Source organism: Ursus maritimus, unplaced genomic scaffold (genome assembly GCF_017311325.1).
Source record: "Ursus maritimus isolate PB19 unplaced genomic scaffold, ASM1731132v1 scaffold_17, whole genome shotgun sequence".
NCBI lineage: Eukaryota > Metazoa > Chordata > Mammalia > Carnivora > Ursidae > Ursus > Ursus maritimus.
This window is the reverse complement of record NW_024424119.1, coordinates 49971124-49991578: the sequence shown is the minus strand read 5'-3', so window position 1 is coordinate 49991578 and position 20455 is coordinate 49971124. Positions and strand designations below refer to the sequence as shown.

Sequence of the window (20455 nt, the reverse complement as noted above, 5' to 3'; positions counted from 1 at the left end):
AGAGTTAGACAAAAGCAGGCGCGACTGAGAAGAGTTGGGGGGGGGGAGCTTGGGGCACTTCCTGTCACTCAACACATTCCAGATCACTAAAAAATTTCCACACCCTCTGCATTCCCTCTTGCCCACCCCAGATCCCAGTATTTTCTGATTCCATATGTTGTGGTATTTATCACACTCCTCTCTATCACTGGGCTCTGGCAAGACTCCTTCGGAGGAGATGCATTCCTTTAGATTGCACAAAGCATAGCTGGGAAAATGGCTGGCAGTTTCAGAATCTAGTCACGATCGCACGCATGAGCACCTCACACATCCATGCCCCTTTCCTCCCCCCCTCCCGCCCCTGCAGCTGGCTGACCTGTCTCACCCACTGCTGGCCTATCGAACGGCCAGGACTGTCTGGTTTTGGCTCATGCCTTTGTCCATGTCTGGCTTAGTTCCTCTCTGTCTACGCTTGCCACTACCCCCACCGCCCCAGGCAGCACAAGTGTTTGGCCACACAAAACTACAGATAGAAAAGGTGGTAAAAACTTCAAACTTTTTTCTCCAACAGTTTATTCTTTTGTGAATTTCTCCCTTTTTTAACTACTCTGTTTTAAGAAAACAAATACAAAATTAATTATCTAAAGGCAAAGAATGCAAAACAACCTTTGTGTTCCTTATAATAACTGACTTCATAACTCTCTCCAGCTGCGTTATGGGGTGTGTATAAAAAGCTTCTGTTCTGAGAACAAAGGAGCACGTGCAGAAATGAGACTAAAAAAATCCACTGACAGTATTTCACTACACAAATTACTTAAAAGATTTTAGTTAAGCTTCTCAACAGATTCAATGTTAAAATGGTTTTTAGTTTAAAAAAAAAAAATTGAAAGTGCTTACCCAGTAAAAGAACCGAAGTAGTCCTGAACTGTTACGTAAGACTTTTTACAGTTGGATCTTTGTCAAAAGGGGGTGGGGGTGATGGGAGAAAGCAGCAACAACAATCAAAAAAGTTCGAGCTGCTGTGGCTAGAGGACAACTTCTGTGTTTCCAGATAGGATTCTTGCTGTAGAAATGGAACTTCCAGCCAGCACAGCATCCTGTCCCGGTAGAGAAATGAATTTGTCAGTAAAAAAAAATTAGATGCTGGAACCCAGGCTAGACGAGGTATTGAACCGCGCCAGATTTCCTTGCAGCCCTGTCTGCTCAGCTCGCATTGAACTATATATGACCCAGATGATGGACAGAAGCACATTCAGTCATGTGCACTCTGGAAGAAAGCGGATTTGCTGGTCCCTGGCAGTGCAGGGGTTTGTCTTCTGATTGGGCTGTGCCCTGATCAGTGAAATGTGAAGCCCTCACCATTCAGAGGCCGTAATTCAGGACTGGCAGTTTGAGTGTCTGGCTGCCTCTGGTCACTGAGAGAGACTTTGAAGGTGTTGCTTTTGTTTGGTGGCATTACCCACCCAGAGGTTGCTTACACCTATGTACTAGTGTCAGGAACAATGCTAGTCTTTCTGAAATGCAAGAAGGCAGCCGGCTTTGCCTGAACCTTGTCATCTTATTGTTGATGAACTTGGCCCAAACTTAAACCAATTATTTGATGTGAGGATTGCTGTGATCCTAACCAAGGCTTATGTCCACACTACACCCTGGCCTTTATTTTAGGGTTTGATAAGGTAAAAATAGAAGTGCGTTTGACTTCCCAGATGATATAAATTGCTCTTAATGAAAATTAGATGGATGGGTAGCAGAGAAGTTTTGGATTCTGGAGTCTTTGAACATACTAGGAAGAAGCTTTATCTCTTATTATCTCCTTTGTGAAGCTGTCACTCTTATCCCAGTCCTTAGTCACATAGCGCACTGCTGGGGGGAAGCTTCCAAAGTGTAGACCCCACTGAGCTGTGACATAGCCTTTAATCATGCAAGACAGCCAGAGTCTACCCTCTCCAGTCTGTCTGAAGTAGGGTCCTTGGGATTTATTTCCCATCTTTCTGGGCCACTAGGAATCCAGGTCATTGTATAGTACCGTCAGTTGTGACATTTTTGTTTAGTATATAAAAGTTGCTTTGTTTCATGCAAATTAGCATGATTTTTTTTTTTTTAAAGATTTCATCCATTTATTTGAGAGAGAGACAGCCAGAGAGAGAGGGAACACAAGCAGGGGAAGTGGGAGAGGAAGAAGCAGGCTCCCAGCGGAAGAGCCTGACGTGGGGCTCGATCCCATAACGCCGGGATCATGCCCTGAGCCGAAGGCAGACGCCCAACGACTGAGCCACCCAGGCGCCTCTGATTTTTTTTTTTTTTTAATTTCAGGCAGTAAAGTTGTGTTATGAGACCTTGGTACTGATATATGAAATCCACTCCACATGGGCCAGTCATTTTTTTTCTGGGGACTTATCTCTTTAGGAATTAGTTTATATAATCCTTACCTGGCTTTTAGATATACAATACTTCGATTTATTTTTCGTTTCTTACACTTGTAGAAATAAAACTGTAGTCACTGTATAGCAATCGTCTATTTTGCTGTAAATTCTGGGTTTGGATGTTTGTGCACTTGTGGTTTCTTAGGTGTTGACTACATTATAACAGGGTCCTATGTTTGAGGACTGCCCCGAAATTCTTCTCATGTCTTAACCTGGGAAAGGCTGTCTTGATATGCTACCAGATACAAGAATGACCAAAGTCAGAGAACAGGGGATGCATGCTGTCTCTCTTTCTGTTAAGTTGTAGGACAATTATTCTTTTTTAAATTGTGGTAAAATATACATAACATTTACCATTTTAACCATTTTTAACTTTACAGTTCTGTAGTATTAAGTACATTCACATTGTTGTGCAGTCATCACTACCATCCGTTATCAGAACTTTTCATCTTTTTCCCTAATTGAAACTCTGTATATAACACTAACTTCCTATTCTTCCCTCCCCCCAGCTCCTGGCAACCACATTTCTACTTTCTGTCTCTATGAATTTGACTACTCAAAATATCTCATATAAGCAGAATCATACATGCTTGTCTTTTTATGACTGCCTTACTTTTTTTTTTTTTTTTTTAAAGATTTTATTTATTTATTTGACAGAGATAGAGAAAGCCAGCGAGAGAGGGAACACAAGCAGGGGGAGTGGGAGAGGAAGAAGCAGGCTCATAGCGGAGGAGCCTGATGTGGGGCTCGATCCCGTAACGCCGGGATCACGCCCTGAGCCGAAGGCAGACGCTTAACGACTGCGCCACCCAGGCGCCCCTATGACTGCCTTACTTCACTTTGCATAATGTCCCCTGTGCTCATACATGTTATAGCATGTGTTAGAATTTCCTTCCTTTTTAAAGGCTGAATGATATTCCATTGTATATATACCACATTTTATTTATCCTTTCATCTCTCAATGAATACTAGTTGCTTCTACCTTTTGGCTGTTAAGACATTCTTTTTTTTTTTTTTTAAGATTTTATTTATTCATTTGACAGAGAGAGAGACAGCCAGCAAGAGAGGGAACACAAGCAGGGGAAGTGGGAGAAGAAGAAGCAGGCTCCCAGCGGAGCAGGGAGCCCGACACGGGGCTCAATCCCAGGACTCTGGGATCATGCCCTGAGCCGAAGGCAGATGCTTAACAACTGAGCCACCCAGGCACCCCTGAGACAATCATTCTTGACCATTCCTCTTACAGTCTTACTAGGGCTTCTTTCAGAGCTGCTCTGACCCATCTCAGAAGCGATTCCATTTTATAAATTAGAAGCGTTTTGATATACCCCTCAATTCTAGAGACTAACCAGGCCCTAATATCAGGCTAGAGAAGGGCAGATTTGTTTCAGCCTTCCTGGCTGAGATAATAGATACTGCACTCCTAGTAATTCTTTTATACTTTTTGTTTATGGGTTTATCTTTCCTATTACACTTTCAGCTCTTCATGGTCAGGGACTATAGCCAGTTTCTCTTGAATTGTGCCTGCGCCCCTGTGTAGACTCAGGACCTATAACAAAGTAGACATTAATATTAATTGGAAAAAAGAGAAATGAACGAATAATAATAATTTTTACTGGGTTTTATTATGTATCAGACACTGTGATGGGTATTTTATGTATGTAACCTTATCTAATTTTCAAAATAACCCTATGGTATAAGTGCCATTACCTTCATTTAACAGATAAGGGAACTTGGCTAAGGCCTCACAGCATGTAGAAGATATAATGGGGATTTGAACCCTTGTCTCTTTCAGCTCCAGATCCATTATGCTAGAGGCTAATTTCATAGTCTTCATAGGTGATGATCAGTGGGTTTTAGCCTAAGCATTGATTCCAAGTCAAATATTCTTGGACGTAAGGAGCTATAGCCCTGTGATAGATACAGTTCATGAGTAGATACTCAGAGGAAAGCTTGGCACATTAATAACTTGGACCTTTTATAGATTTTTAGCTGAACAACTGCTTGTTGAACTCAGTTCACAGATATTCCTGTGTATGAAAATTCTTCCTCATATTATTTTGAAAGTGAAGTTAAATGGAATATACTGGAATGAATGCATTGATGTTCTTCATTTTTCATTTGGCAGATGCACACCCATAAACATTGTATAGGTATACATATACCATATGTTTATGGTGTATATATGTGTATATGTATATAAGTGAATGAGTAAAATCTAGGTGCTAAGCAGAGGTCAAGAACAAAACAGAGGGGCGCCTGGGTGGCTCAGTCATAAAGCGTCTGCCTTCGGCTCAGGGTGTGATCCCAGAGTCCTGGGATCGAGCCCCACATCAGGTTCCTCTGCTGGGAGGCTGCTTCTTCCTCTCCCACTCCCCCTGCCTGTGTTCCCTCTCTCGCTGGCTATCTCTCTCTCTCTGTCAAATAAATAAATAAAATCTTTAAAAAAAAAAGAAAAAAAGAACAAAACAGAAAAGATTCTTTTTTTTTTTTTTTTTAAAGATTTTATTTATTTGAGAGAGAGAAAGCGAGACACAGAGCTCGAGCAGAGGGGGATGGTCAGAGGGAGACACAGAGTCCCTGCTAAGCAGGGAGTCCTGATGCAGGGCTTGATCCCAGGACCCTGGGATCCTGACCTGAGCCAAAGGCAGACACTTAACTGACTGAGCCACCCAGGCTCCCCCAGAAAAGATTCTTACGGAACTTATATTCTAGTGAGAAAACAGAAAATAAGTTAACAAAGTAAAATGAAGTAAAACAGAAAAGCATGCTGTGAAGAAAATAAAATAAGGAATCTGAAATTGACCAGTGAAAAGGAACTTTCTCAGTATTTTTAAATAAGGTTGTATTCAGATATTCTGATTCTGATAAGGTTAATTGCTAATACTTGGCCCACATTATTTTTTCAAATTCTCAAATACTCTGAAAAAAACAGAAGATAACATTATACACACCTACCTGATAGTCTCATTTTATAAAGGCCAGTGGCTTTCAGTTTTTTGACCATTATCCACTGTAAGAAAGATTTTATATTACAATTCATTATACACATATTTGTGTATACCTGCATATCAATATATATATACCTGAAACCATAGTTTCATGGAATAGTACTTGTCCTTATTACCCTTATTACATGTCGTGTCATTTTTACTTCAAAAGAAATGTTATTTGCAAGCCACTAAATTGGTTTTACAACCCATTCAAGGGGCAACCTGAACTTTAAAAAATACTATAGGTGAGAAAACGGAGGCTCTGAGAAGTTATGACTTGTTCAGTGTCACATAGCAAGGAAGCGGCAGAGCTAGGACTTGAATCAAAGCTTGATTCCAAAGCCTTTATTTGTTTTGCCACATTATATAGCTTCCCTAGTGGTACTAACCTTTAATGAAACTGAACAACAACAATAAACCACAAATGACCTAGCAGAGGCTACAGGAAGGAGCAAAAATAGTCTTCCTCTGATCGTTGCCTCTGCATTTTTCAAAGAGCTGTTGGCCACTTGGAGTTGTCTGTCCATATCTTAAACAGAATGCAGTTGATAGTACTCATTAGTAATGCTGGGAACCCACAGATTCCCAAAGCATTTGTATCTCATTACTTAGCGTAGCCCTGAGCTAATCGTGGTTCTTAAAATAATAGCGGTGTATCCTGAATGTGAGAGTGTGGCCTTCAAAAGTGAGGTGTTGCAGTGTGACTTGGAGTCAGGACTCATATATCGGAAAAGATACTTAGAGTCTGAGTTCAGCCCTGTCCTCTCTAACCTGACTGTGGTACTGGTTAATTTTGTGGAAAGGAAAAATCATGCCCTTCTTTCTCCCTGGAGCACAAGGCTATATCAAAGGGAGAAGGAAGGAGAATTAATGCCTTTTGTCTTCTATGAGCCATGCACTGTACTCTGGGCACTTCTGACATGGGTTTTTAATTCTCACAAGAGTTTTGTGAGTGGAATGTTGTTTTCCCTATTTTGCAGAAAAAAAATGTTGAGAGAACAGATCATTCTTTTTTTTTTTTTAAGATTATTTGAGAGAGAGAGAGAGCACACACACAGGGAGAGGAAGAGAGAGATGCAGACTCCCTGCTGAGCAGGGAGTCTGACCTAGGGCTCTATCTCAGGACCCTGGGATCATGACCTGAACCAAAGGCAGATGCTTAACTGACTGAACTACCCAGGCGCCCCGAGAAGAAATGATTCTTAAGAATCACAATCAGGTAGTGGCTGAGGCTGGTACAGGAACTGTACTATATCTTAACTTTAAAAATCATACCCTTCACCTTAGAGCTAAATGAGAGCTCCAAACTAATGAGACTGTGTAGATGGGACATTTCTAGGCCTTGGAAATGAGTCATGTCATAAGACAGAAGCCTGTGAAAACCTAAGAGTGTGGAAATACAGCTGCTTTCTTACTCCTGTACAATGTGGGGTTTGCTTTGCTAGTTTTTAGTCTTCATGAAGGGGCTTTTCAGTGAAAAACGGGTGTTTAATCTGCTCGTTTCCATTATTCACTAGCTGGATTATATTTTTCTCCTTTTTCTGCCATGACTTGGACATAGTTTTTTGTTTTTGTTTTTTTTCCTTTAAGGGCTTAAATTGGGTTGGCTTTCCAAAGCTGCTGGGCCTCCTTTATTTCTTGGATAAGCAAAAATAGTTAGATGCTTAAGTCTGTTAGGGAGAAGGGTAAAATCACGTGGGCAGGATTGGATTTAAGGCACAGAGCATAAACCATTACTCCTATGGCTGCAGGAATATGCTCATTTTTTTGTGAAAAAGAGACTGACACAATAATGTTAATCATTTGATTTTATAATTAAAGCCAAGGATTTTGGATAATTTCTTTGGATACATATATCTGAAGGCCTATTTTTTTCTCTTCCATCTTGTCTTTCCATGCATCATATCAAGGGTAAAGATGGCAATGTAGATTAGACAGAAAGAGACAGGGGCGCCTGGGTGGCACAGCGGTTAAGCGTCTGCCTTCGGCTCAGGGCGTGATCCCGGCGTTATGGGATCGAGCCCCACATCAGGCTCCTCTGCTATGAGCCTGCTTCTTCCTCTCCCACTCCCCCTGCTTGTGTTCCCTCTCTCCCTGGCTGTCTCTATCTCTGTCGAATAAATAAATAAAATCTTTAAAAAAAAAAAAAAAGAAAGAAAGAGATAGGAACCACCATGGGCCAGACCCTATGGTAGGTGCTTTGCGAAACTGTTACTTTGAATTCTTACAGTATTCTTATTAAATTTGTATTGCCATTTCCTCTTTTTTTAAAAAAAAAAAAAGATTTTATTTATTTATTTGACAGAGAGAGACATCAAGAGAGGGAACACAAGCAAGGGAAGTGTGAGAGGGAGAAACAGACTTCCTGCCCAGCAGGGAACCCGATGCGGGGCTTGATCCCAGGACCCCGAGATCATGACCTGAGCCGAAGGCATATGCTTAACCCACTGAGCCACCCAGGTGTCCCCCATTTCCTCTTTTATATAAATGAGGAAACTGAGATGTGGAGAAGTTAAGTACTGTTTTAGGATTCAGAAGACAGAACCGGTAATCTAACTCAGATTTTTTATGGGTTGTTTTGTTTTTGTGGCTCCAAAGCTTGCTCGCTTTCTCTCTTTTTTTTTTTAAGATTTTATTTATTTATTTATTTGACAGAGCACAAGCAGGGGGAGCAACAGGCAGAGGGAAAGAGAGAAGCAGACTCTCCACTGAGCAGGAAGCCCAATGTGGGGCTCAATCCCAGGGTCCTGGGATCATGACCTGAGCTGAAAGCAGACGCTTAACGAACTGAGCCACCCAGGCGTCCAAAGTCCTCTCTTATTATTACCTGTTTACGGTCTTCACTAAAGCACTTCCATTTACTCTCAAGGGCATTGCCAGGGTTCAGAAAATGTTGGCAGTGATTATATCCCTTAGGACAGGCTTTTTCAGAGTTGGGTTATGGTGACTTCATCATTTAAAATTCAGGCCACCAAGGGGCACCTGAGTGGCTCAGTCAGTTAAATGTCCCAACTTTTTATTTCAGCTCAGGTCATGATCGGGTCATGATCTCAGGGGTGTGAGATTGAACATGAGATCGAGCCCCACCTTGGGCTCTGTCCTGGACGTGGAGCCTGCTTAAGATTCCCTCTCTCGGGGCACCTGGGTGGCTCAGTCATTAAGTGTCTGCCTTTGGCTCGGGTCAGGATCCCAGGGTCCTGGGATCAAGTCCCACATCCGCTTCCCGCTCAGCGAGGAGCCTGCTTCTCCACCTCCCTCTGCCTGCTGTTCCCCTTACTTGTGCTTGCTCTCTGTCAAATAAATAAATAAAATCTTTAAAAAAAAAAAGATTCCCTCTCTCCCTCTCCATCCACCCCTCCCCCCTCTAAAAAAATTCAGGCCATCAGAATCTTAAGGAGCTGATTATAACAACATGGATTGACACAGGACCATTGAGACCACTTTGGTCTGATTTCCTATTTGTGGTGGCTTCTACTAGGCCTCTCTAAGCAACTCTATTAACCTTTTATATAAAGTTCTTGTCCAGGAGATATGTGACAACAAAATTAACACACTTTCTAGAAGTTTACGTGTTCACCATTCCAGTTAAAATCACAAGTGCCCAGGGGCACCTGGGTGGCTCAGCCGTTAAGTGTCCGCCTTCGGCTCCGGTCATGATCCCAGGGTCCTGGGATAGAGCCCCGCATTGGGCCCCTGCTCGGCAGGAAGTCTGTTTCTCCCTCTCACACTCCCCTTGCTTGTGTTCCCTCTCTCGATGTCTCTCTCTGTCAAATAAATAAATAAAATCTTTAAAAAAATAAAAATAAAATCACAAGTGCCCATTGATTTAGATGGCAGAGGTTTATTAAGCAATTTTTAGGGAGTCTTTTTTTTTTTTTAATGATTTTTTATTATATTATGTTAGTCACCATACAGTACATCCCCAGTTTCCGATGTAAGGTAAGGAGTCTTTTTTAATGTAAACATTTCTGAATATATAGTTTTCTTCTGTATAAAAATTATAACCTCTCATTTTTCTTTAGGCTTCTAAAGGCAGTAACTATTAATACTTGAAAACAGAAAATTGGTATTTTTTCTTTCGTACATATTTTAATTAATACATTTTATTTTTTAGAGCGGTTTTTTTTTTCTTTTTAAGATTTTATTTATTTATTTGACAGAGAGACAGCCAGCGAGAGAGGGAACACAAGCAGGGGGAGTGGGAGAGGAAGAAGCAGGCTCCCAGTGGAGGAGCCTGATGCGGGGCTCGATCCCAGGGATCGGGGATCACGCCCTAAGCCGAAGTCTTAACGACTGAGCCACCCAGGCGCCCCTAGAGCAGTTTTAAGTTCATTTCAAAATTGAGTGTAAAGTACAGAGAGTTCTCATATACCCCCTGTCCCCAGCATGAGTAACCTCCCCCACTGTCAACATCAAGCACCAGAGTGGTGCAGTTGTTCCAACTGATGAACCTGTACTGACACATCATTATCACTCAAAATCCATAGTTTACTTTAGGGTTCACTCTTGGTGTTGTGCATTCTGTGGATTTTGACAAATGTATAATGACATGTATTACCATTTCAGTATTGTACAAAATTGTTTCACTGCCTTAAAAATGCTCTGTGTTCTGCCTGTTCATTTCTCTCTCCCTCCTAACAACTGGCAACTACTGATATTTTTACTGACTCCCCCATAGTTTTTTGCCTTTTCTAGATGTCATACAGTTGGAATCATATAGTAAGTATGTGACCTTTTTTGATTGGCTTCTTTCAATTACTGATAGGCATTTTAAGTTTTTTCCATGTCTTTTTATGGCTTGATAGCTTATTTATTTTTATCAATGAGTAATATTCCATTGTCTGGATACACCAGTTTATCCATTCACCTACTAAAAGACATCTTGATTACTTCCAAGCTTTGGCAATTATGACTAAAGCTGCTGTAAGCATCTATGAGCAAGTTTTTGTGTGGATGTAAATTTTCAGTTCATTTAATTTAATACCAAGGAGTATAACTGCTGGATTGTACGGTATGAAGATGTTTGGGTTTTTTTTTTTTTTTTGAAACTGCCAAACTGTCTTCAAAAAGTGGCTATACCAGGGGCGCCTGGGTGGCTCAGTCAGTTAAGCATATACCTTCGGCTTAGGTCATGATCCCAGAATCAGCAGGGAGTTGACTTCTCCCTCCCCCTCTGTCCCCACCCCTGCCCCTGCTCATGCTCTCTCTCTCTCTCTCTCAAATAAATAAATAAAGTCTTTTAAAAAAAAAAAGTGGCTATACCAGTTTGCATTCTGGAGTATTTCTTCTTCCATCTCCTCATCGGCATTTGGTATAGTCAGTATTTTGGATTTTGGTGTTTTGGATAATAGGTGTATAATGATATTTCATTGTTTTAATTTGCAGTTCTGTAATGACATACAGTGTTGAGCATCTTTTCTTTTGCTTACTTGCCATCTGAATATCTTCTTTGGTGAGGTATCCGTTCAAGTCTTTTGCCTATTTTTTAGTTGGATGGTCATTTTCTTATTGTTGAGTTTTAAGAGTTTCTTTTATATCTTAGATAACAGTCTTTCATCAAATGTGTCTTGTGCAAGTATTTCCTTCTAGTCTGTGGATTGTCTTCTCATTCTCTTGATATTGTCTTTTGCAGACCAGAAGTTTTTATTTTTAATGAAGCCTAGCTTATCAGTGATTTCTTTCATGGATCATGCTTTTGGTCATTGTCATACCCAAGGTCATCTAGGTTTTCTCCTATGTTATCTTCTAGGAGTTTCATAGTTTTTACGTTTGACATTTAGGCCTGTGCTTCATTTTGACTTAACTTTTGTGAAAGGTGTAAGGTCTTTGTGTAGATGCATTTTTCTACATGTGGATATTCAGTTGTTCTGTCACCATTTGTTGAAAAGACTATTTTTGTTCCATTGTATTGCCTTCACTTTTGTCATAGATCAGTTGACTGTATTTATGTTGGTCTATTTCTGGGCTCTCTCTTCTTTTCCACTGATCTATTTGTCTGTTCTTTTCCCAGTATCACACTGTCTTAATTACTGGATCTTTGCAGTAATTCTTGAAATCAGATAGTCTTCTGACTTTGTTCTTCTCCTTCAGTATTGGTAGTGTTGGCTATCCTGGGTCTTTTGCATCCCCATATGAACTTAGAATCATTTTGTCAGTACCCACAAAATAATTTGCTGTTTTGGTTTTTTTTCTTTTTAAAGATTTTATTTATTCATTTGACAGAGAGAGAGAGAGGAAGCACAAGCAGGGAGAGCAGCAGAGGGAGAGGGAGAAACAGACTCTCTGCTGTGCAGGGAGTCTGATGCAGGGCTTGATCCCAGAACCCTGGGATCATGACCTGAACCAAAGGCAGATGCTTAACTGATGGAGCCACCCAGGTCCTTGTTTGTTTGTTTGTTTGTTTGTTTGTTTGTTTGTTTGTTTTAAGATTTCTTTACCTATTTTAGAGAGAGTGGAGGGAGGGGCAGAGGAGGAGAATCCCCAAGCAGACTCCCTGCTGAGCACAGAGCCTGAGGGGGGGCTCAGTCCCACCACCCATGAGATCACAATCTGAGCCAAAACCAAGAATCAGACACGACACTCAACTGAGTGAGCCACCCTGGCACCCCTTGCTGGGGTTTTGGTTGGGATTATGTTGAATCTATAAATCAAGGTGGGAAGAACTGGCATCTTCACAATATTGATTCCTCTTATCCATGAACATTGAATATATCCCTGTTTATGTAGTACTTCTTTGTTATTTTTTCATCAGAATTTTGTAATTTTCTTCATATAGATCCTGTACATATTTTGTTAGATTTAATACCTAAATGTTTCATTTTGGGGGGAGTGCTAATATAAATGGTAATGTATTTTTAATTTCAAATACCACTTGTTCAGTGCTGGTATATAGGAAAGCAATTGTCCTATTTATTAACCTTGTATCCCTTTTTTTTTTTTTAAGATTTTATTTATTTGACACAGAGAGAGAGTGGGAGAGGCAAGCACAAGCAGGGGGAGCAGCAGGCAGGGGAGAAGCAGGCTCCCTGCTGAGCAAGGAGCAGGATGTGGGGCTCAATCCCAGGACCCTGGGATTATGACCTGAGCCAAAGGCAGCTGCTTAACGGACTGAGCCACCCAGATGCCCCTTAACCTTGTATCCTGCAACCTTGTTATCACTGCTTATTAATTCTAGGAGTTTGGGGATTTTTGTGTGTGTGTGTGTGTGTGTAGATTTTTTCAGATTTTCTACATAGACTGTCATGTCATCTATGAACAAAGACATTTTTATTTCCTTTCCAATCTGTATACCTTTTATTTCCTTTTCTAGTCTTATTACATTAGCTGGGACTTCCAGTACCATGTCAAAAAGCAGTGGTGAAGGGGGACATCCTTGCATTGTTCCTGATCCTAGCAGGAAAGCTGTAGATTTTCTTGATCAAATTAAGGAAGTTCCCCACAATTCCTAATTTACTGAGTTTTAGTAGGAATGGATGTTGGATTTTGTCATGCTTTTTCCACATCTATTGATATGATCACATGATTTTTCTTCTTTAGCCTGTTGATAGGATAGATTATGTTAATTGATTTTTAAATGTTGAACCAGCCTTATAAACCTGGAATAAACCCCACTTGGTTGTGACGTATAATTTTTCTTTACATTGTTGGATTCCAATTGCTAATACTTTGTTAAGGAGTTTTGCATCTGTATTAATGAGAAGTATTGGTTTGGAGTTTTTTATAAGGTCTTGGTCTGTTTTGTTATTGGCATAATGCTGGCCTCATGTAATGAGTTAAGAAATACTTGCTCTACTTCTAAATCTCTTGTATATTCTGGAAAAGATTATAGGGAATCTTTAATTGGGGGAAGGTTATTAAATATTGATTCAATTTCTTTAATAGATAAAGGCCTATTCAGATTATCTGTTGCTTCTTGTGTTTGTTTTGGCAGATTTTGTCTTCAAGGAATTGATCCATTTCATCTAGGTTATCAAATTTGTGGGCATAGAATTGTTCATAGTATTTCTTTATTATCTTTCTAATATCCATGAGATCTGTACTGGTATTATACTCTCTTTCATTTCTGCTCTTAGTAAGTTGTGCTTTCTCTCTTTTTTTCTTAGCCTAGATAGAGGCTTATTGATTTTATTTATCTTTCCAAAGAACTTGCTTTTGGTTTTATTGATTTTCTCTATTGATTTCTTGTTTTCAATTTCATTGATTGTTTTTCTAGTTTCTATTATCTCTCTTTTACTTGTTTTGGATTTAATTTGCTTTCCTTTTTCTAGTTTCCTAACATGGAAGCTTAGATAATTGATATTAAATCTTTCTTTTTTTCCTAATACATAAACTTAGTGCTGTAAATTTCCCTTTAGCATTGTTTTTGATGCAATCTACAAATTTTGATAAGTTGTATTTTCTAAATGTTTTTCAAAATTTCTCTTGAGTTTTCTTCTTTGACTCACGTGTTATTTAGAACTGTGTTGTTTAATCTCCAAGTATATGGGGATTTCCCAGCTATCTTGCTGTTATTGATTTCTATTTTAATTCCATTGTGATCTGAGAGCAGATATTGAATGATGGTTTCTATTCTTTTAAATTTGTTAAAGTTTGTTTTGTGGCCCAGAATGTGGTCTGTCTTGGTGAATGTTCCATATGAGCTTGAGAAGAATATGTAATCTGCTCTTGTTGGATGAAGTGGTTTATAGATGTCAATCAAACCCAGTTGATTTATAGTGCAGTTGAAATCAACTGTGTCCTTACTGATTTTGTGGCTTTTGGATATGTACATTTCTTTTCTTTTCTTTTTTTTTTCTTAAGATTTTATTTATTTATTTGAGAGAAAGAGAGAGCATGAGCAGAGAGAGGGAGAAGCAGACTCCTGTTGAGAAAGGAGCCCAATGCAGGTTTCAGTCCCAGGACCCTGAGATCATGACCCGAGCCAAAAGCAGATGCTCAACCAACTGAGCCACCCAGGCGTCCCTGGATATGTCCATTTCTGAAAGAGAGGTGTTAAAGTCTCCACTACAATAGTGAATTCACCAATTTCTCATTGCAGTTCCATCATTTTTTACCTTACGTATTTCGACACTATTGTTAGGTGCATATCTAAAAAGGATCGTTATGGTATCTTAGAATATTGACCCTTTATCATTATATAATGTTTCTCCTCATTCTGGATAACGCTCCTTGCTCTGAAATCTGCTTTGTCTAAAATTAATATAGCTAGCTACTCCTGTTTTCTTTGGATTGGTGTTACTATGCTGTATCTTTGCTCATCCCTTTACTTTCAGTCTGTATATGGGTTTCTTCTGGCCAACATATTGTTGGATCTTGTTTTTGGATCCACTCTGACAATCTCTGTCTTTTAATTAGTATATATTTTTTGAGGGCGGGGAGAGGTAGAGGGAGAGGGAAAGAGAGTCTTAAGCAGACTCCAGACCCAGTGTGGAGCCTGATGTAAGGCTCAACCTCACAACCCTGAGATCATGACCTGAGCTGAAATCAAGTTGCACGCTTAGCTTACTGAGCCAGCCAGGTGCCCCATTAATTAGTATATTTAAATGTTGATATTTAACGTGATAATTGATATAGTTGGATTAATATCTACCTATTTGTTACTGTTTTCTATCTGTTGTCCTTGTTCTTTGTTCCTGTTTTTGTCTTCCACACATTTTCTGCCTTTTTAGTTTTAATTGAGCATTTCATGATTCTATTTTCTTTCCTTTCTTAGCATAGCAATTATATTTCTTTTTTTTACTTTTTTTTTTTTTTTTGGTGGTTGCCCAAGAGTTTGTAATATACATTTACAGCTAATCCAAGTCAGCTTTCAAATAACGCTATACTGTTTCACAGGTAGTGCGCATACCTTATAACAAAATATTCCTAATTCTTCCCCACATACTTTATAACAAAATATTCCTAATTCCTCCCTCCCATCCCTTATATCATTTTTGTAGTTCATTTTAAATGTTACACATAAATATACATAATAGAATGCATTGTTGCTATTATTACTTTGATCAAACTGGTATCTGTTAGAACATTTAAGAAAGGAAAAATAGGGGCGCCTGGGTGGCTCTGTCAGTTAGACGTCTGAATTTTGATCTCAGCTCAGGTCTTGAACTCAGGATCATTAATTCAAGCCCTGCATTGGGCTCCATGCTGGGTGTGGAGCCCTCTTAGAAAGAAAGAACAAGAAAAAGAGAACTTTTTGTTTCACCTTCACCAGTTCATTCTCCAGTGTTCTTCCTTTCGTTACATAGATCTGAAGTTTCTGACCTGTAGTTTTCATTCTCTCTGAAGAACTTTTTTTTTTTTTAAGATTTTATTTATTTGACAGAGAGAGAGCACAAGCAGGGGGAGCGACAGGCTGAGGGAGGGGGAGAAGCAGGCTCCCTACTGAGCAGGGAGCCTGATGCAGGGCTAGATCCCAGGACCCAGAGATCATGACCTGAGCTGAAGGCAGATGCTTAACCAACTGAGCCACCCAGGCGCCCAATCTTTTGTCTTTAATTTTTTGAAGTTTGAATATGGTGTGCCTAGGGGGTTTTTTTGGTATTTATCCTTCTTGGGGTTCTTTGAGCTTCTTGGATCTGTAGTTTGGTATCTGACATTAATTTGTGGAAATTTTCAGTCATTACTGCTTTAAATATTGTTTCTGTTCCTTTCCCTCTTTTCCTTCTAGTATTCCCATTACATTTATATTATACCTTTTGTTGTTGTCCCACAGTTCTTGGATATTCTCTTCTTTTTGTTTGTTTGCTTCAGTCTTTTTTCTCTTTGTTTTTTAGTTTTGGAAGTTTCTACTGTCATATCTTCAAACTCAGAGATCTTTCTTTAGCCATTGCCAGTCTATGTATGAACCCGTCAAAGCCATCTTCATTTCCATTACAGTATTTTTGATCTCTAGCGTTTCACTTTTATTCTTTATTAGAATTCCCATCTCTCTGCTTACATTATCCATCTGCCTTTAATGTTATCTACATTTTCTGTTAAAACCCTTAGCATATTAATCATCGTTTTTTAAAGTTCCTGGTCTGGTAATTCCAACATTCCTGCAATATCTGATTCTGATGCTGGTTCTGCCTTTCCTCTCTCTCTCTCTTTTTTTTAAGATTTTATTTATTATTTGAGAGAGAGAGAGAGAGAAAGCAGGAGCAGGGGGAGGGGCAGAGGGAGATGGAGAAGCAGGCTCCCTCTTGAGCAGGAAACCCAACGCAGGGCTCTATCCCAGGACCCTGGGATCATGACCTGAGCTGAAGGCAGATGCTTAACCGACTGAACCACCCAGACACCCCGTTTCTGCCTTTTCAAACTGTTTTTTGCCTGTTAGTTTGCCTTGTGATTTTTTTGTTGTTGAAAATCAGATATGATGTACTGGGTAAAAGGAACTATGGTAAATAAGCCTTTAATAATGTAGTGGTAAGATGTTGGGGAAGGGAAAGCATTCTGTAGTCCTTTGATTAGGTTTGAGTCTTGGTGAGCTTCTGCCCATGGACTGTGGAATTCTAATACCAGTGCTTCTCACTTTCTTTTTCCTTTTGTTTTTTACCTCTTAGGTGAAAATGGCTAGAGGGGGCTGGAGTGTTGGGTATTTCCATTTACCAGGTAGGTTAGGTTCTGATGAAACTTAGCAAGTTAGGCTCTGGTAAAATAATTTATCCTGAATGGTCTGATACATTTAAAAATGGTTCCTTTTCCCCTCCCTCTACTAGAAGCAAGAGGGAATTTTTCTCTGACACTCATTGTGATGTCCTGGTAGAGCTTTGGAGGTAAGACTCATGAAAGTATGGGACCCTCCTGTTACTGGTCCCCCCTGGAGTTATTAACTCTCAGAGCTGTCCACACTGAGCCTCCAGCAAGCAATTCATCAATGATAGTTGAGGTTTTCTTATTCTGGCACTGGTTCCCATGGAGTTTTCTGCTCATTAGTTTCTGCTTTGGTAAGTTGTGATTCTCTGTTATCTGTATCTGTCGCTCCAATTTTGGGGACAGTCATTTGCTATGTGATCTCACTTCTCTGCCAAATCTAGGAATAGTTGTTGATTTTTCATTTTGTTCAGCTTTTTCTTGTTGTTAGGACAGGGTGGCAACTTCCGAACTCCTTATATGGCTGTACTGGAAACTGGAATTGACACTGGTTTTTAATAGAAGTTGGGATAAGGATATCATCTCTTTTCACTTCTAACTTTATCCAAAAATTGTCCTTCAATTTAGAGAGCTTCCTGATAAGATGTTTGGTTTTTGCTCCAGTCTTTGGAAATTTGGCATGTATACATTTACTCCATGACAAAATGGGAGTCCTCAACTATAGGGAGAAAGCTCACCACTTGGATTTCTGCATATTCTTTGTTTGGAAAATCTTATTTTCCTCATGACCATCCAAAGAGTTCAAGGCTTTGTTGTTTTCTCAGACCTTGTCTCTGGAATTCCTGGGCCTTAGTGTTAAGTCTTCTCTCTGGCATCTGCTGCTGCACATCTGCAAGGATCACGTTATCTGAATCCCAGATTCTAACAACAGATTTCACGTGAGGATTTTTTTTTTTTTTTACTTTTAAATGGACTTTTTTTAGAGCAATTAGAGGGTTTTAGGTTTATAGCAAAATTGAGCAGAAATACAGTGAACTCCCATAAATCCTGTTCCACGAATACTGTGCAACCTCTTCCCATTAATATTCCACATTGGTGTAGTACATTTGATACAGTCAGTGAACCTACACTAACACAATATTATCACCCAAAATTCATAGGTTTTTTTTTTTTTAAGATTTTATTTATTTTGGGAGAGAGAAAGAGTGAACACAGGCAGGGAGAGTGGCAGAGGGAGTGGGAAAACTAGGCTCCCCACGGAGCAGGGAGCCCAATGTGGGGCTCCATCCCAGGATACCAGGATCATGACCTGAGCCAAAGGCATACCCTTAACTGACTGAGCCACCCAGGCGCCCCCCAAAATTTGTTGTTTATATTAGGGTTCACTCTTGATATTTTACATTCTATGGGTTTTGACAAATGTATCATGATGTCACATGGACTTTTTATTTTGAGAGATTTATTTTGAATTCCTGGATATGGGAATTTAGAAAACATTGGTTCGTGGAGACCACAGAATAGAATATTCTTGGAAAATCCAAAGTACAGTTATTGTATGTAGATGCCTCAGATCAGTTCCAGTGCCTATCTGCTTTGGCTACTGCTTTGAGAGGCCTTGATATAGACTCTATAGCAGGTGAGGAGCAGGCATGTAGTCTTGTTTGCTCAGGTGGCTTGGCAAAGACTGCAAGAACTGCCATGGGGATTGGTGGGGACCTGGAAACTGTAGAGTCAGATCTGGCTTCTCCTAAAGGTGTCATGCAGCTGGGATTTGAACACACATGAGTTTGGATTCAACTTCCTTTTCTTTCACCAATGTTCTTAAATATGTGGCGTGTATTAAAAGCTCAGAAACTGGTTTAATCTTCAAGATTATTGGTACATACCTATTTTTCAGTTGTCCAGTAAAAGGATGGAAAACTAAGAGTCAGATATGGACAAACGCACGAATCTATAGTGAGTTTTTGTCTTATTTGCTTTATATTTTTCATTGACTACAGGCCAGAATTCTTTTTTTTTTTTTTTTTTTTTTTTTTTGAGAGAGAGAAAGAGCACATGTACACACACGTGCATGTGCAGGGATGGGGATTTGGGGAGAGAGGGAGAGAATCTGAAGCAAGCTCCATGCCCAGCGTGGAGCCCGTTGCGGGGCTTGATCTTACGACCCTGAGATCATGACCTGAGCTGAAATCAAGAGTGGACGCTTAATGCACTGAGCCTCCCAGGTGCCCCTGGGCCAGAATTCTTAATGCCTTTCAGATATTTCCATTTGCATGCCCCTCTGGTTCCTCAAACCTGCATGTTCTCCTATTGTTCTATTTCTTTTGGTGACATAAATCACATAGAATTAAAGCTGTGGTCACCTCTGCTGCCTCCTTTTTTCATGGCGTCCAATATCCAGTCAGCCAACCAATTTGGTCCTCTCAGTCTTTGTCTTTTATATTTATGTTTTATGTCTTTTATATTATGCTTTCTCCTCCCTCCCACTTTCTCCTCGCTTCCTCCCCTGCAACCATTTTTTTTAAAGCTTATATTTACTTATCATTTTATATGTCAGAACTGTGACAAATGTTTCTCAACTGGAGTTTATTTGGGAGTGTCTGGAGACATTTTTGATTGTTACAACCTGGGGAGAGGGGATAGTTAGAGACCAGAGATGCTGCTAAATATTCCTATAATATGCAGGTCAGCTCCCCCATAGAAAGGAATTATTTGGCCTGAAATGTCATTAGTGTAGAAGTTGAGAAACCTGAATCATGTTAGTTGTTTCATGTCTTTAGTTCCCACAATAGCTATTTACGTGGGTTTTATTATCCCCACTTAGAGATGATAAGACTGAGGCTCACATGGTTTTAAGTAATTTAGCCAGAGTTACACAACAAGTAAGTGATGGAACCAAGTTCAAACTTACTTAGGTCTGTCTGACTCCCCCAGCCTGAATTTGTAGTCCTGATAGGCAGCCTGGTCTTAAATCAGGCCCTTAACGTTTACCCAGACCATGATAATGGGCCCCTAGCTGATCTTCTTACCTCTTGTCTCTCATTTAAGTCTGTCTTAAGCACAGCATAAGGCTCTAATTATACTGCCTCTCTGCTCATAGTCTTCCATTGCATATAGAGTGTAGCTTTGGTTCTCCAGCCTGGTATTCAAGTCCCTGAACTATCTTCCTAACTAGTTTTCCACAATTCCCTTCTTTTCAAGGTTTCTGAGACATGCTTTATTTTCTTATTTTAGCTTCTTTATATTTTTTATAGTCTATAACATTGCTTTTATAATTTAAAAGGTTATGTTTAGTGGCAGAAGAGGGTGATTGAGAGCCCCTCTGACAATTTAGGGATCACAAAATGAAGTCATCGTATTTTTACTTAAGATACTGTATGCGTGTGTCGTGTGTGTGAATAAAAAACATTGGGTAATTGCTTTACACACTTAAACTTCTAAGTGTGAGATCTGGTTCTATTGGTAACTAGCTGTGAGACCTTGAGCGAGTAA

General features: G+C 39.8%; 1 protein-coding gene and 1 long non-coding RNA gene across 2 annotated transcripts in view; one reads left to right on the top strand and one right to left on the bottom strand.

Annotated features, from left to right (window-relative positions):
• The window catches only part of LOC103670331, a 63677-nt gene extending 61550 nt beyond the window's left edge, over positions 1 to 2127 (bottom strand). The window contains exon 1 of the long non-coding RNA XR_570546.2: positions 877 to 2127. This is a non-coding gene — a long non-coding RNA (uncharacterized LOC103670331). The remainder of the gene's footprint in view (positions 1 to 876) is intronic.
• NR6A1 (nuclear receptor subfamily 6 group A member 1) overlaps positions 1 to 20455 on the top strand; it is a 214178-nt gene that overhangs the window by 100037 nt on the left and 93686 nt on the right. The gene's annotated exons all lie outside the window — the stretch shown is intronic.